This window comes from Aythya ferina (assembly GCF_964211825.1).
Source record: "Aythya ferina genome assembly, chromosome: 16".
Taxonomy (NCBI): domain Eukaryota; kingdom Metazoa; phylum Chordata; class Aves; order Anseriformes; family Anatidae; genus Aythya; species Aythya ferina.
The window spans coordinates 11,991,990-12,007,807 of record NC_140315.1 but is presented as its reverse complement, the minus strand read 5'-3'; positions in this window follow the sequence as shown (position 1 = coordinate 12,007,807).

Genomic DNA, 15,818 nt, shown 5'->3' with positions numbered 1-15,818 from the left:
TACAGTGTTTTGTGGCTTTAGTTCATGTTCAAGCTGGCCTATACCGTGGAAAAACCTACTAAGATACAAATACTTCTATAGTCTCTAAAATATATAGCACATATCAGGGAAACATCTAATATTTTGGACATCAGCTCTCCCAACTGCAGCTATGTGAAGAATCACAAAATTTTCAGCATTTACTGAGCAGATCAATACCTCCTTAACTGAATCCATAAAACTTCCAGAGAAATCCCCACCTGTGAACCCACCTTATCACTTACTTTATTATGATATCACCAATGTGCCACTGATACCAACTGGAAAGGCCAGCTATATTGCCCTGAAAATGCCAGTTCTAGATTCCCAAAGGATTTTTCAGAAACGATTCTCAATCTATTCAATGAGAACTGAACCCACATAATAGCTTCCAGAGTTGGACTTCATTATCTTCAAGTAATTGAGTTTACCTGGCCAGAGAAAGGCCAGCGATGAGTGAAGAAGGCCATTTCCTCACTTATGGAAGCTTCCTCAGTCACAGCCATCCCTTAACACTGGAGCACACACATTAATTCAATTTCTCCATCCTACTTCCCACTCCAGCAATCCTTCATAAAATAAAATACCAGCATATATTCTACTACCAGTCATTAACCACGCAGTTTACACTGGTCTTGATGCTGTGCTTTGGAGCATTAACCAGACCTCCAAAGCTGTACATGAAGCAGCAGAGGCTCACAAGCATTTGCACCAAAGCTATATTTCTCTATTTACAAAGCCAGAGCTGGGACTGAGCTCTCTGCAGAGAAAGTAGGAGTTTCTAGAAGAAGCCAACAAGACTGTACTGGTGTAAACCAGAAACACTACGTGATTTTATTTTACTAGGAGAATAAACTACAGAGTTAACTTGCCCTTTCTCTGCCTCAGAGAAGATTTAGCAAAGGAAGCAGGGCTGTGAGAAAGTCCACTTGCAGAAAACTATCAGCACAGAAATCTTTGTTTTTTCCTTCCCTTTTTCTTTCCTGAGCACCAAATGATGAGATATGCCTAGGAGCATCCTATCCGTCTCTCTCCATGTCTGGTGGAGGATCAACGCTTTTCTCCTTGAATACTTAAAGGCTTTCTGCCCCAAGTCATGCAACATCAGACAGTGAGCCAGCACTGACACAATGACATTGAAGGTGGGATGAGAGGAATGGCACTTGCACAAGCCCCTTCCTAACAGCAGCACTGAAGGAACAGGCTTGTACTGGGAAGAAAGGTGATTTTCTGGCATTTTCAAATCAAGTTTAGCTACGAAAAATGTGGGAACAATGACATGTTGCTAGCAAGAGTTAACCTTGGAATAGCTTCAGTAAACTTTGTTTTCTTTATTTTACTGATAGCACAAACAATAGCTCTTTAGTATTTTCTAAATGCTTTTAAGTTGTCAGAGCAAAAAGAACCCTCTTTAGATGGAATTTCGATATATACAACTGCAATGATTCACACTGCTGAAATAATTTATTTACACTTGTAAATTGGGTACTTTTACAAAGCCAACTGCTACTGAAATCAATGGAGATGCTTTCATGCTCTTAAAATTTCTCCCATCCACCCCTGTAAGTCTTCTGGCTTTAAAACACTTCTTAACCTCGGGGCTTTACTTCCTTTTAGACAAGTTACGTGTATGAATAGCATGAGAGAAAGGTTATATGTACGTAATAAAGCAGAGAAGCTCATTGTGTGTCTGGAAGGGGGGGAACTTACTGTGTCAGCTGTAACCAGGCTGCTGCAGACCAGGGCTGCAAAGCCCCAGCTGCCATCACAGCTCTGCTGTGCCTGCAGCCCTGCTCCCTGGAGGTGAGCTAACTCAGGTGTGAGAGATGAAGAATCACCTTTTCATCTTTATTTTGGAGCTGGCTTCTTCTGGCTTCATGTGAAGCCCCCTAATTCCTGCACCAGGGGAAATAGTGAGCAATCAATCTCTATCCATCTTCTCCCTCCCTCCTGTAGTTTTACACATCTCAGTGTCCTCCTCAGCTGTTTTGTTCCAAACTGTCACAAAGGAGTAATAGACAGTGTTATAAATGATAAGGCATATTTACAAACAAGCTATTATGTGTTGGTTTTTTTTGTTTATTTTAAATCAGAGCAACACCAGCAAACCCCCATAGAGTAACATTTGTGTATACTGTTGATAAAAGGTACTTTTATGCAGAGTATGGGAAGAGGAAAATCAATGTAATTTCAGCTAATCGTATGAAAGCAGTAACTATATTGTGATTATTGCAAGTGAGTTTTTCCATCTGTACCTAGTGTAAAACTTCACAGCAACACTAATTAAATCTACAATTTGTCCTCACCACAGATATAAAATGTAAGTGACAAAAGAACAAATGAAAAATGATGGCCTGGGGGGAAAGTAAGTTTAGGCTGGAAATTAGAAGGATCCTTGCATTAAGGGAAATGAAGTATTTGAACATCCTTAACTTGGAGTCAGAAGACTGAAAAAGTCTGCATGGTTTTCCCTTGCCTGTCATGAATTTCACCTAATTCTATACAAAATATTTGCAAGGGGGTGTAAAAATTTGAACTTTCAGACCAAAAGCTAGAAGTCAGTAGGAGCTGCTTGTGAATCCAACCCAGTGCATGTGTGGGAGCTGTGAAACCAGCCAAAGGAGGTCTCCAAGCATCCCTTCGTGTCCCGATGCTGCAGAACTCCAACCACAGGGTGACCTGCAGCCTCTGCCAGAGCCGTGAGCCAAAGGGAGGGAATGGATGCCTTCCTAGCAGGGCTGCTCACCCCCCGGAGGAGATCTTGCTAAGTCAAGGCTCTCATTCCATGTATACACACATGAGAAGGACCAACTTGACATCGTCCGGACCACATAAGCTGAGCTTTCATTTCCAGGGCTGTCAGTGTTAGCTTTTGTTAGCATGACACTTGGCAGGGGGGCTAAGCTTTTTCTTTTTGACCTTCACAGTAGGAGTCAGAATGCTATGTCCAACACAATAACATGCAGTGTTTTTAAGCTGAGGATTTTTTTTTCTTGAGCACTGGAGTGGTTTCAGGTTACACAAAAGCCATCTCCAACTGATGTACATAAGGTCCAAAAAAAAAAAATCAATGGAAAGAAAAATTCCTTTGTGTGTTTACCTTGCCCTTCTAACTGCAGTGTAGGAGAGGCCATTGAAAACGTCTTTCTCCAAGCCCATGCAGTCTCAAGCCAGTCAGCAGGAAACAAGATGCCTCATGCCAAAGCAGAGCCATGTGCAGTAACTAAAAATCAACATAGTTAGTATGTGCAGAAGCGTGAGTGCAGTGTGGGAACTTTTTTCACTGCTGCTTTTGACTTGAAGAGTTTAGTGAATAACATGTTAACTCACCGCCGAGCACAGAATGAGCTGACGGTACTTTGCTGGCAGAAGAAAGACATCCCTACTTGACTGAGATTACAGCAAAATGCAGGAGGAAATCCAAGTGGAAGATGAAGAAGGTGCTGGCATGGTCATGTCAACCTGCATCTTGCATTTCAGAAGAAACATGGATTAACTGGTGGCTGTTCTGAGACAGGCAGTAATGGGAAGGAAGACTCATCCCCTGGCCAAACTGGGTAGGAAGGAGTCATCAGCTTTGTATGACTGTGTTTTAGTTTAACACCTTCATCAAGGACAGGCTTTCAGGAGGGATCAATGAAAACATTGACTACCAATATAGAAGACCACAGCAAGTAAAGAAGTCCACTGACTGTTTTTGGCTATGACGTGCCTGCTCACTCTGTTCTCGGGTGCAATTCTTCACCAACTATAGAGCACACTTGTGCATAATCCACACTCTGACTATAAAACCATATCTTTGGTGTTGCTATGAAACATGCCAGAAGTGCAATTATTTGCCAACTTTATGCCCCCAGTACCCTCAGTTTTGCTGTCCACTTTGCAAAATCACCAGCATGTGCAGCTTCACTGCTGCTCAGCAGGGTGTTATAATCTACGTGCATTGTATGGCCAACTCTACTCCAAAAAAAAAACAAAAAAAACCTACAGTGCCTGATTCTCAGGACAAGGTTCATACCACAGAGTTGCTTCCCCACCTGGAAAACAGCAGTTTTTTTCCTGAGATTGGTTTGTCCAGTGACAGTTTTATTGGAGAAGGAAAATGAATATTTATATTTGCAGCCCTTGCCGTTCCCCTTGTGGGGGAGTGAAAAGCATCAAAGCTGCATCAGAACTGACTCAACTGAAGACAAATCATCACTCTTTCCTCTCCTGCAGCTTCCTTCCTGCCCCTCTCACTGCTCCTATAACTTATCCTCTTATTTACCTTATCTGTCACTGTTTCACACTGAAAAAGTTATCTGGGAAGACCTTTAAGCATCTTCAATGAGAATCCACTGCAGAGAACATTATTGACAAAATTCTCCCTTTTAGATCTGTTTTTTAAAGTAAGACAGAGTTTGCAGTGCAGGTTTTTGGAAGCTATTCAATTTATCCTTTTCTAGAAGAACACAAGAGAAAATCCATATGCTGAACAGCTGCACAAATTTATTAAGTAAGCAATCACTTAGGGATCTTACGTCATATACGTGAGGCTTCAGGCTACAGGAAACTACAGTGCATCCCTACACTAGACCCAAGAACATCAGATGTCCTGTAACCTAACAAGGTGAAAGAGCAAAATAATAATCCTAAGCAAAGATCCCTGAAGAGCTTTAACAGCACCTTCCCACGAGTACTGGAGCAGGCAGTCTGCACACCCAGGTGTAATCCCTGCCTGAACACACCCAGCCCTGAGCAGCAACACCGCACCTACAGACCCCCAGGGACCTGCCACAGAGGTGAGCAGCACCCTGAAGTGCCACAGTGCAGCCATTCGCTGGCAGCAGAGGCAGACCCTGAGGTTCCCAACCACTTGCAAAAAAAAAGAAAAGAAAAAAAGCAAAGAATTCATGCTGCAGGACTTCAGCTTACTCAGAGACATTTAAAGGAGCTAAAAGAAATCCTAACTTAGAAGAGTTATTCTTTATATTGCCAATTTACCCTGAAACTCCCTTACAAATCGCAGACTAGGCAGCACTGCCTGTAGCATTAACTTCAGTACAACTAAGCAGGCACATCATGGGCAGTGATATTTAGCTTTCCCACCTCCACAAACCCTTTAGCTCCTAGTGCAGCCGCTAGTGCCACAGTAACTATCAGCCTGCGAGGGAGCTCTGCAGTGGAGAACACAAAGAACCTTAAAGAATGGTTTTACAGGACTAAAGAAATCACACCTCTCTTCCCATGCTTGGTGCAAATAATGCTAGGTTCAATGGGGACTCCTTGGGAGGGGAATCAATCCCACCCACAATAAATGAAGCGTTGCCATTTGTATGTGAAAAGAAGAGCATCACAAGCCAGTTACACTAATAACCCATAAAACCCAAATCACACAGGAATAGGGCTTTACCAGCTCTGTGATTTATACCTCTATAGATTGGTAAATAATGGGGACTCTTGCTGTTTTTTCTTTCCTGTGTGAAAGCTCCCATTATCTGAGCTAGAATTGAAAATGCAAAAATGAAATAGATGTTTGAGCGCTGTGGTACTGCACCTCTCTGCCCCTTAAAGAAAGGGGTATTGCTTTGCATTTAGGAAGCTATCTATGCAACGTGACTGCCACTAAAAAGCGAACCTGTTAGAAGGTCATCAGCCTCCAGCAGTACCAAGACACAGCAGCATCACCCTGTGCCCAGTTCAGTGACAGGAAAGCATTAAAATACCACTTTCTCAGCTCAGGGGACTGCTGCCGTTCATCCCTGCTTTTCACCATGGCTTTGTGGAGATCCACACCCATGGGGATCTCTCACACTGCACATGGAAAGGACACCTCCTGGAGGTCAGGGTGTTTTCCTATCCATCATTTAAATCTCCATTGGTTCACATACCTGCTCCTGTGATGCCACAACACTTTCTGTCCGAGCAGTTACAGGAGCACCAGGAAGCACCGCAAAAGATACCTGCTGGGTACAGCAAGCAGGATGCTCTGCAGAAGGAGCTGAGCTGGAGCCACCTAAGCACAGAAAGCAGAGCAGGACCTGCAGACCACCAGGTAAGTCCACAAGGGTGAGGAAGCGCCAAGACCACAGCAGGCAGTCAGGCTGGAGAGAGCAAGGAGCAAGGCACAGCACATACACAGCACTGCTCCAAAAAAGGAGTGGGGTTAAGGGCCTGAGCTTAAATACAGCCCTGGGAGAAGGGCTGGTGGCCTAGGTGAGGCTTGTCAGGGTGATTAGAGCCTGCTAATGCATGCAGGGCACTATGATAGTAACTGCCTAATGTGCATGTTTTATTATCACTAATGCAGTGCTTGAGGAACATGTACTTTGTTTCTGGTACCTCTCTAGAAGCTGAGTGTTTTTCCCTGCATTGTGTGAAGGAGGAACTGGGCCCCTGAAACACAAATCTCTTCAACAGATTTTCTCCTTGCACTGCCCATCTTAGGTGCAAAGGTGACACAAATATATACGTGGCTCTGGATGTCCACTGGTGATGGAAGCAAAGCCCAGGGGAACTGATTACTGATGATGTTGGAGGCTATGTGAAGCCCGGAAAGAAAGTTTTTAAGATCAGTTTTGGGGCGGATGGCTGCCTGCAGCAAGCTTATTGCCACCTGGGTTGGGGGTTGTTTCCTGAATGACGTTATTTGACTCATCCTAATTCATTATGCTTTTGTCAGATCAAAGCTAACCAAGTGACTAAAACACACCCATGAAGTACATGGTCTGACGTGGCAGATGTAGTCCTTGCAGAGAAAAAATAAGTGTGTGGGTTTTTTTATTATTTTTATTTTTTGTTTTTGTTTTTTAAATTCTCATAAGTAACTAAAAAGCACATGGAATTATAAAACTGAAACAACAAAATGCCAAAGAGACATTTTCATGTTTACCTTGTGTGCATTAAAATATATAATAAGGCTTTATGAAATAGGCTGTATTTCTCCTCCAGACATTCCCGATGTGTAATAGGGCTCATTTGAATTGGAAAACAGAAAAGTCTTGGAATCACTCTAGACATAATCTTGGGGATTTTCCAGTAAATTCAATTTATTTTGGACTTTGCATGTGGGCCTGACTGAGCCTTGGAAGGTGCAGGAGAATTTTTTGGAGCCCCTGCGTTCGATTTCTATCTGTTACACAAATGGGAGCCCAAAGCAGTTGTATTTATAGCATAAGATTTACTTCAGCATTACATCTGGATGTATTAATCAAGATCATGCTCTGGCTCCATCCCTAAATGTTTTCCTTTTTTTGAATGTAGATGAGAGGGAAAGAGAGTATTAAAGTTCTTCACATGTATTGTACCCAAACTGAATTTATGTTCAAAAAAAAAAAAGGGAGGTGGGGGGCAAATGAGTAAAATATTTTCCCCTGTTATAACTTTCTTAAATTTCTCATTTAAATGGCTTCAGGTTTTGGATCACATGAGGATAGAAAGGAGACCACCTTCCAGTGTCCATAAAAACTTTGAAATACAGACAGCTGCATTTTTCTTCTTCATTTCAACTGAAGAAGGATGTTTTCTCAGCTTTATGGCAGTGCCGTTTCACTGTCATATGACAGGGCTTTTTCTTCTCTCTTGTTAAATACAAAGAGCTTGGCAAAGCACGTGTATGACTCCTGCAAGGAGGGAGCACAGGGCTTGAGGGGGCCTCAGGAGATCGTCTTGTTTATTTTCTTGCCCAAAGGCAGGATCAGCCCTCCCTGCATCTTCCCTGACAAATGTCAGCCACACACATCTTCAGTCAGACTACAGGGAACAGCACCGAAATTCAATGAAGTACATCAGGATCCAGTAACAAGCAACTATTAATTTGAAAGCATAATTATTGTTGGGCAGGATTGTTTCTTCAGAGATGGTCTCTTAAAAGTGATGCTGAGATCAGGAGATCAAATTATTCCTAGCTCAGCCCAAGGAGGTGGAAGTGGGGAAAGCTTGGGAGAATTATTGCATTCTGGTTTGCACAGAAAAGAAGGTGGGTAGGAGAAATGGCTCTTCTCTTCTCTTCTCTTCTCTTCTCTTCTCTTCTCTTCTCTTCTCTTCTCTTCTCTTCTCTTCTCTTCTCTTCTCTTCTCTTCTCTTCTCTTCTCTTCTCTTCTCTTCTCTTCTCTTCTCTTCTCTTCTCTTCTCTTCTCTTCTCTTCTCTTCTCTTCTCTTCTCTTCTTTCTCTCCCTCTCCCTCTCCCTCTCCCTCTCCCTCTCCCTCTCCCTCTCCTCTCATTTTTGCAGAAATGTAGTTGCTTTTCCAGGAGGGAGGCATTTAGGGAGCTGGATCTGACACTCATGTTTCTGAAGATCTGAGTATATTGCCATGGTTAAAACCCAGCATGATTATGCAAAATTAAGCTCTATGCATGCCTGGGAGTGCATGCGGGTGTGCAGGTGAACTGAACGTAGTAGCCTTACCCGAAACACAGCTGCTTTTCTTAAGACAGTGAAAAGTTTCTCCTGTCAAAGAAATACAGAGTGCTAATGGAAGGTAGAATCTGAGCAGAAATTAAGGTTCGACCAGACTGCACAGGCTGGATCCTCAGATGATATAAACTGGTGCCTACAGTGGCTCTGACTGCCAGGCTACGTGAGGCTTCCTCACCCACCCTGCTCAAGGTCTCTCCATGTGCCCATCAGCACCGAGGTTGGACGCTGAATCAAAAGACCATTTTGACTACCTCGTGACTGATTCAGAAGGATATCTTTATAAGAAAGCTTTCCAGGTTCTATAAATATGAGACATTCAGTGAAGGGATTGGGGATGAAGTCCCATGTCCTCGACGGTTCGTGGCATCTTTCCATGGTACTCAGGAGGGCTGGGCCTTCAAGCTGTGAAAGGGGTGAAATACTACCTCATTATTTCCACAGTCCAAAAACCATAGCATAAGACTAACACACGGCAGCCAGAAAATGAATCTTAGGTGATACTGACCATAAACAAAAATGAAATAAATACTTTTCCATTAGGCAGGCAGACAATCCATAAGCATTCAGCCAGCCAAGACAACACTCAGCTCAAAAATGCCAGTGAACATACCAGGAGCATTTGTTGCTCAACCACTCACTCTTTATCCAGATGTCCCAGGCTCTCTGACCTGCCACGAGTCACGTCACATTCCTACAGGGCTCCAGGGCAGGTGCCCACACAGAACTCTTCCTCCAGCCCCTGCTTGGACATGCATGAAATAAATTTTAAATTCCCCTGCCACAGAATATCTGTTCAGGAATTTCAGCTTTTTTTTTTTTTTTTTTTTTTTTTTTTTGTGGGCAGCTCCAAAGAGAAAACCTGACCTGCCCGGATGCCTGCAAAAAGGGGCCAGACCTGGGAGAGGCAGGACTGCATCTTCATCATGCCGAAAAAAGCCTTTTTGCTAGTCTGGGATCTTGCTCTGCACTGCTGTGCTCTACCTCTGCTGCCCCTTCTGCTATTTAGCACAGTACTAAATACTTTGCTCTGCAGATGTATCCTGAGAGCTTTTAGAAGTGTAAGTAAATATTTGCAGACCTTTTTGTCCTCCCTTACAAATGTTTAGCCTTTATTTGGAGAAGTGTTCAGCATCCAGAATGCCAAGGGTTATCAAACAACTCCATCCAGATTTAAATACTGTTTTCATATTGCACTTTCAGTGAAAGATCTCTGAGTGCTGTTCTGAAAGTGTGAATTGATGAAGTCTCACAGCATCATTTGACGTAGGTATCATCAACCCACTCTCTTACAGCGCTCATTTAAGACACAGGGTGTTTTCCTTACACACCCAAGGTCAAAGCAAGTTAGTATCTGAAGCAAGACAGCCCAGTGCCAGACTCCAGAATACAGTTGATGGGGTGTTCCTTAATGCAAAATTAATGGCTATCCATCACCATGCAGTGGCATTTAACTAAAGGTGCTCAACACGCCAGTAAATAACATACAACAATAAAATGCACATAAATTTGAAGTCCAAATCATCTAGTTTCAACAGTTTCTACAAGTAAGGAATTTGGCTCCCTAAATCCAAACAAACCCAATTGAAGAGGCATACATGTATAATGAACTGACAGCTCAGCCTCTGGGATTGGACTGTTCTCATTTAGGTATGGGTCGAGACTAAATCAATTTAGTTATTAGGTACTTTCAGGATGAGCACAAAACAAGGAAATGGAGCACAAAAAGAAGACAGGAGATAACAGAAAATGCCAACAGGTAAAAATAAGAATTAAGGTCCTGTTTTTTTTTTGTATTTTGTAATTTTTTCCTGCACGGTTATGAAAGAAGTTCAGCAATGAGCATTAAAGGTCTGAGTTCTTATTCAAGAAAGCATATAAAGACCTGTCCCCAGCCAAGAAAGGACAGCTCAGGACTAGCGGAGCAGGTACACCCCGGCCAGGAGGAGCCACTGATGGAAAACGTGCACAAAATCCCCATTCTCTGCTACCGCCCCGCACAGAGCCCCAAGATGCAAAATGCATGAAAGGGGAAACTGGTGATTTCATCCTGCCTGAGTGTCAGCAAGGGACCTTAAGGGCAGGGGAGAGCTCTTTGCTCCATGAATGCTCTCAGCTCCTGCAGGCTCCTGGTGTCCCACAGTCACAGCCACAGCAGCAGTCCTCTTCCTGAGACACCTCAGCACGTCCACTGCAAATGAATCGGGGATTTGGCATTCGCAGCAGCAAAGACTCTGCAAATCTTCATTATTCCAAATGCATGAGGGGACATATTTAGTGCAGATTCAAGACAGAGGAAAATCCTCCAAAGAAGTTTCAAATCCTGGTTCTAAAGCAAGGTGGAGCTTCTCAACCGAGAGATCGCTCGATTCTTTTTTCCTGTTAGGATGAGTAAAACAACATATTTCTATTTATTTTCTTTTTCAAAAGTTCCTTTGCCTGAAGTCTTTCCTAACCACAGCAGAAGCAGAAATTTTCTACAGAAAATTTCATCGTGGATACTTAAAGCCTGGCAGCATTACAAGGAGCTTGCAGCAAGATGTGCCTGGGGACTCACTGGCAGGCAATGCCCCGTGCAGAGGAGGGCTGAGGAGTGGATGGAGACTGAAAGATAGAGGTAAATTTAAAGATCACTTTTATTAGCAACTTTAAGGGGTCAGAAAAGATTGGCCCCAAAGGAGGGATGTGACTGAGGCCAGCATAGTAAACAAATTATCTCAATATCTAGTTATTACATTAAAACAACAACAACAAAAACAAAGAAGAGATTAAGTAACCTCCAGCTGAACCAGCTCTCCGGAAGCTTGTATTCTACTTGCCAATAAATAACAAAATCTACCAGTAAAGCTTTTTCACACCCTCATACTTCAGGTACCAATTTCAGCCCAAAGATCAATTCCTGACACTTAATTAGGTGAATTGAGGTGAGAGATGTTTCTACTGATTGAAAAGTTGCAGGAAGGGAAGTTAATACCATTATTTATTTGTGTGGACAGAGACCATGGAGCACATGGCAGGTGTGGGAAGCTGCCTGGTGCAGTGCCAGAGCTCAGCACCCTGCAGCACCAGGTGAAACCACGCAGCGGGCAGCAGCTGTGAACACCAGAGCAAACCCAGTGCTGTTGGACTCCACCTGCTACAAAGGGAAATAGAAAGGTCCAAATGGCTTTCAGGCAACAGACACAAATATAATTGATAACAGTTCTTAAATTGAAAACCTCAGCTCCTGAGGCTGGTGTGAGATGGTACACCTCGCTGCTCCCTAGTTTAAACACTGGTGGCTGAACTTGGTAATTAAGGCTGAGCCTGCAGATGTATCTGTGCAGACAGGTCCCAAGGAGCAAATCTTCAAAAGCATTTAAGCCATTAACTCCCTTTTAAATCAAAAGGACTTGGGCACCAAAGTATTTTGGAAACTTTGATCACTGACCTCTAGTATATAACCAAATCATGCCAAATCATAGAATCACTAAGGTTGGAAAAGACCTCTAAGATTATCTGGTCCAACCATCTCCCTACCACCGCCGTCACCCACTAAACCATGAGCAACACGTCCAACCTTTCCTTGAACTCCCCCAGGAATGGTGACTCCACCTCCCTGGGCAACCCGTCCCAATGCCTGACTGCTCTTGCTGAGCAGAAATGTCTCTTCATTTCCAAACTCAGCCTCCCCTGGTGCAACTTGAGGCCATTCTCTCTAGTCCTATCACTAGTTACCTGTGAGAAGAAGCCGACTCCCAGCTCCCCACACCTTCCTTTCAAGTAGTTGCAGAGAGCAATAAGGTCTCCCCTGAGCCTCCTCTTCTCCTAACTGAACAACCCCAGTTCTCTCAGCTGCTCCTCACAGGACTTGTGTCCCAGGCCCCTCACCAGCTTCGTAGCCCTTCTCTGGACACACTCCAGGGCCTCAATGTTCTTCTTGTAGTGAGGGGCCCAAAGCTGAACACAGCACTCAAGGTGCAGCCTCATCAGAGCAGAGTACAGGGGGTGATCACCTCCCTGCTCCTGCTGGCTGCACTATTCCTGACACAAGCCAGGGTGCCGTGAGCCTTCTTGGCCACTTGGGCAAAGCAAGTGCAGAACTGGAAGAGATCTGGGAAGAAGGCTTAAGATCCACACAGTTTTAACAGCCATCAGTTCCACAGTGCCTTGGTGGGACCTGAAAGCAAATGGTTAAGCAGCGGCAGCCCAGGTGTTGGATTAGGAGCATGCAGGTGGCTCAGGCCTGCAACCACCGGCAGCGAAGCAGCAATTACTGAGCATCACACGTCCCTGCTCACCACCCTGGGACCTGGAGAGGGAGGTGGAGAGCTGTGTAAATGGCACCAGGTTGTTATCCCCAGGGCGCAGAAGGAGAAATTAAACTACATTGTTACAGGGCCAAGATGGCATAGTGGCAAACAGCGGCAGCAGGAATAGAAACTGGCTGTTTGCACAAGCTCAGAAACCAAACACTGCTTCTGAATATCCTGGTGCTTGGGGATTTCATTCCAGCCAATGTCTATGAATATCCTTCTTTTTATTTTAATGAATAAAGTCTCATTTCTCATTTTAGTGAACAATTCCAGTGGTGATTATCATGCGTTTTATTATTTATAGGAAACTAGTGAATATGAGGACAAAATTATCATATACCAAATTCCATTTTCCACAAACGTGGAAACTGCAATTGCCCTGCATCTTATTCAGGATACATAAGGATGAGTGGAACTCAGTTAGAAATTTTAAAATTAACTTCTTTAGCTCAAGTCTGCATCCTTACTCCCAGTTTCATATCTACATCTATGTAGATGGAAAGATGGATTTGGTCAGTGCTTTGTGTGAAAAACCTTGTTGGATCAGGAAGAAGTAAGGCTGCATCAGTAGATGAAGCTTGTCCCTGCAATTCCACCTTAGATCCAAAGTTCACACCTTAGCTCAAAGGAAGTTTCCAAGGACATTCAGCAGTTAGCAGAGCCCCTTGAAAAGCATCAAAGGTCCCGTATGCTGACATGGCCTTGGTCAGGGAATATTTTGTGTCCTCATATTACTGGCGCCTCTCTTCTGGAGCTGACCTGAGTACTTTGCATGCCCCACATTTAAGCATCCCATATCTGCCTAATCATACAGGCACCAAGAGCCCAGCTCCAGCCCCGAACGGTCAGTGGGCCAGTCTGTTGGCACAGTCATTTGTAAACGCAAATTAGCCTGACACTGTACATATTTTTCATGCACAATTATATGACTATCTTGTCAGAAAGCCTGGCCTGGCAGTTCTGCCCACAAAGTAGTTGATGGTTGCTGGATATGTGGGTAAAACATAAAGCTAAAAGGCAGCTTAAAATTAGGAAAAAGGAAAAACAACATAAAATGTTGCGGACAAGCAAGTCCACTAAAGTTCTTAAATCCAACTCTGCCTAGAAATGCCAAACTGACTTAAATTGGAGGATCACATCCTAATCCCATATAATTAATGTTTGTCATCTTGCTGGAAACTGCCAGATTATCATTAGTTCATCTTTTGTGTTTCCAGGAGAAACTCATTACTCAGTGAGTGAAACGTTAGGAAATTATTTACAATTATGCTGCCGAGAGCAGTTGGCTAATTCCATCTACTAATTAGCACCACTTACATAAGTATAGGTAGAGTACTATAAATAATAACAGTAATGTGTGCCATGCTGGCACCAGCTCTCTTGGTCTTCTGTGCAGCAGTGGAAGCTACCCCCTCTGGTGGCCTTTTAATGGGATTTTACTCAAACCACAAGAAAGGTTCCTAAAAATTACTCTTTGCCTAGGGTAGAAAGAGTTAGAGGAATTTTCAGAGCAGGTTTTTCTAGCCTCCTTTCTTCAGTGGGCATCTTTGCTTAATCACCAGTTGAGGCTTTCCAGCCTGCTCTGGAGGAAAGTACTTCTGCATGGGGCTTTAGGGGAAGCTGAGCAGAAAAGAAAACCAACACCTTAGGTCTAACTTGGAAGCTGTTGCAAAGATTCCAGGAAGAAACCACAGAAGTGCTGAGACCGTTGGCTTTGTGCCCCTGGTGACTGCAGTCTCCTTAACTCAACCAACCCCTGAACCAGGATGGAGTGTGTAGCTTCATCACAGTTCCCCTTTGCACTGGTCTCTTTGTGGCTTTCAGCAGCAGCAGTTGCATGTCGCATTCAGTACTGATTAACCTTTGGAAAAAAAAAAAAAAAAAAAAGAATAAACAACAAACAAAAAAGCAACAAAAACAACCCTTGTCCCTTAGAGCAGCAATCTACCTTCCACTCAGCTGGATCAACTAACTAAAAGGCAGGGGAAAATTTTCTCGCTTGCACAGCAGGTTTGTATAGGCAGCCCTCACCTGAGTGAGACCTGTGCTAACCAAAATAATCTGTACTACTTTTTTTTAATCTGACCTCCACAAACCCACAGTCACATTATACTGCCGTTGTGCTCGCATTCACCTTCCACCTCCATTAATCTCACCCCTCTCTGCACAAAAACCTTGATTTAGCAGGAACTCAAGCTGTAGCCCAGGCTGCTCCATGGAAATCTGTGGAGTGGCTGGAGATGTGAATTAATAAATGACAGATTTATATTACTTTAAGGAAAGAATTTGAAGCACCTTCTTTTAGAAAGCACTGCAGGTTGTGGGCTTCCCATGGACAAACGCAGGTCTTCCAGTTGGAGGTCGGGACTCACCTTCCTCAGGTGCTGCACGGAGTCACGTGCCTTCCCAGCACTCTGGGTCTCTCTCAAAGGTCTAATGCCTAGAAACAAAGAATGTAGAGCCCACATCCTTCCTTGGATCTGGGCTGATGAATTGGCACCTGTTTGGGAAAAGAAGAAAGATTAATGCACACTCAAATGACAATCTTTTAGTCTCAGCCAGCATTTGTCTCATGTGTGGCTTCTTCTCTCAGTGACTTCAGAGACATCTGGGATGTTAGAGAGGGAAGACGAATGGTGTTGCAACACCAAGGCACACACTGACAAAAATAAGTCTGGAGAATAATTCTGCTTAAGGCATTGGAATGTGCAGAAATGAACAGCTGCCATCCTAAAGCACTTTAAATATTAGTGACATAATAAAGCACGTATTTTCATTGTTTCATATGCCTTTCAGTTTGCACACTTAGCCACAGCCAAAATTTCCTGACTAAGTGCATGGAATTGGCCAACAGATTCAGCCAAACAGTCTCAGATGCTGGAGTCCTTATTACAATGTTCCCAGCACCAACTGCCTGGAACTGTTTAATAAGATGGAATTGCAGTTTGAATGACACATATAATCAAAATTCTCATTTGTTTTCAGAAAGAAAATCCATCTAATCTCCAGCAGAAGAGAATGGAAGTGGTTTTGAGGCAGGCAGTCCATGTTCCAGTATCAATTTAGATGCAATTCAAAATATAGGATTTGCCTTAATGGATCATCAGGT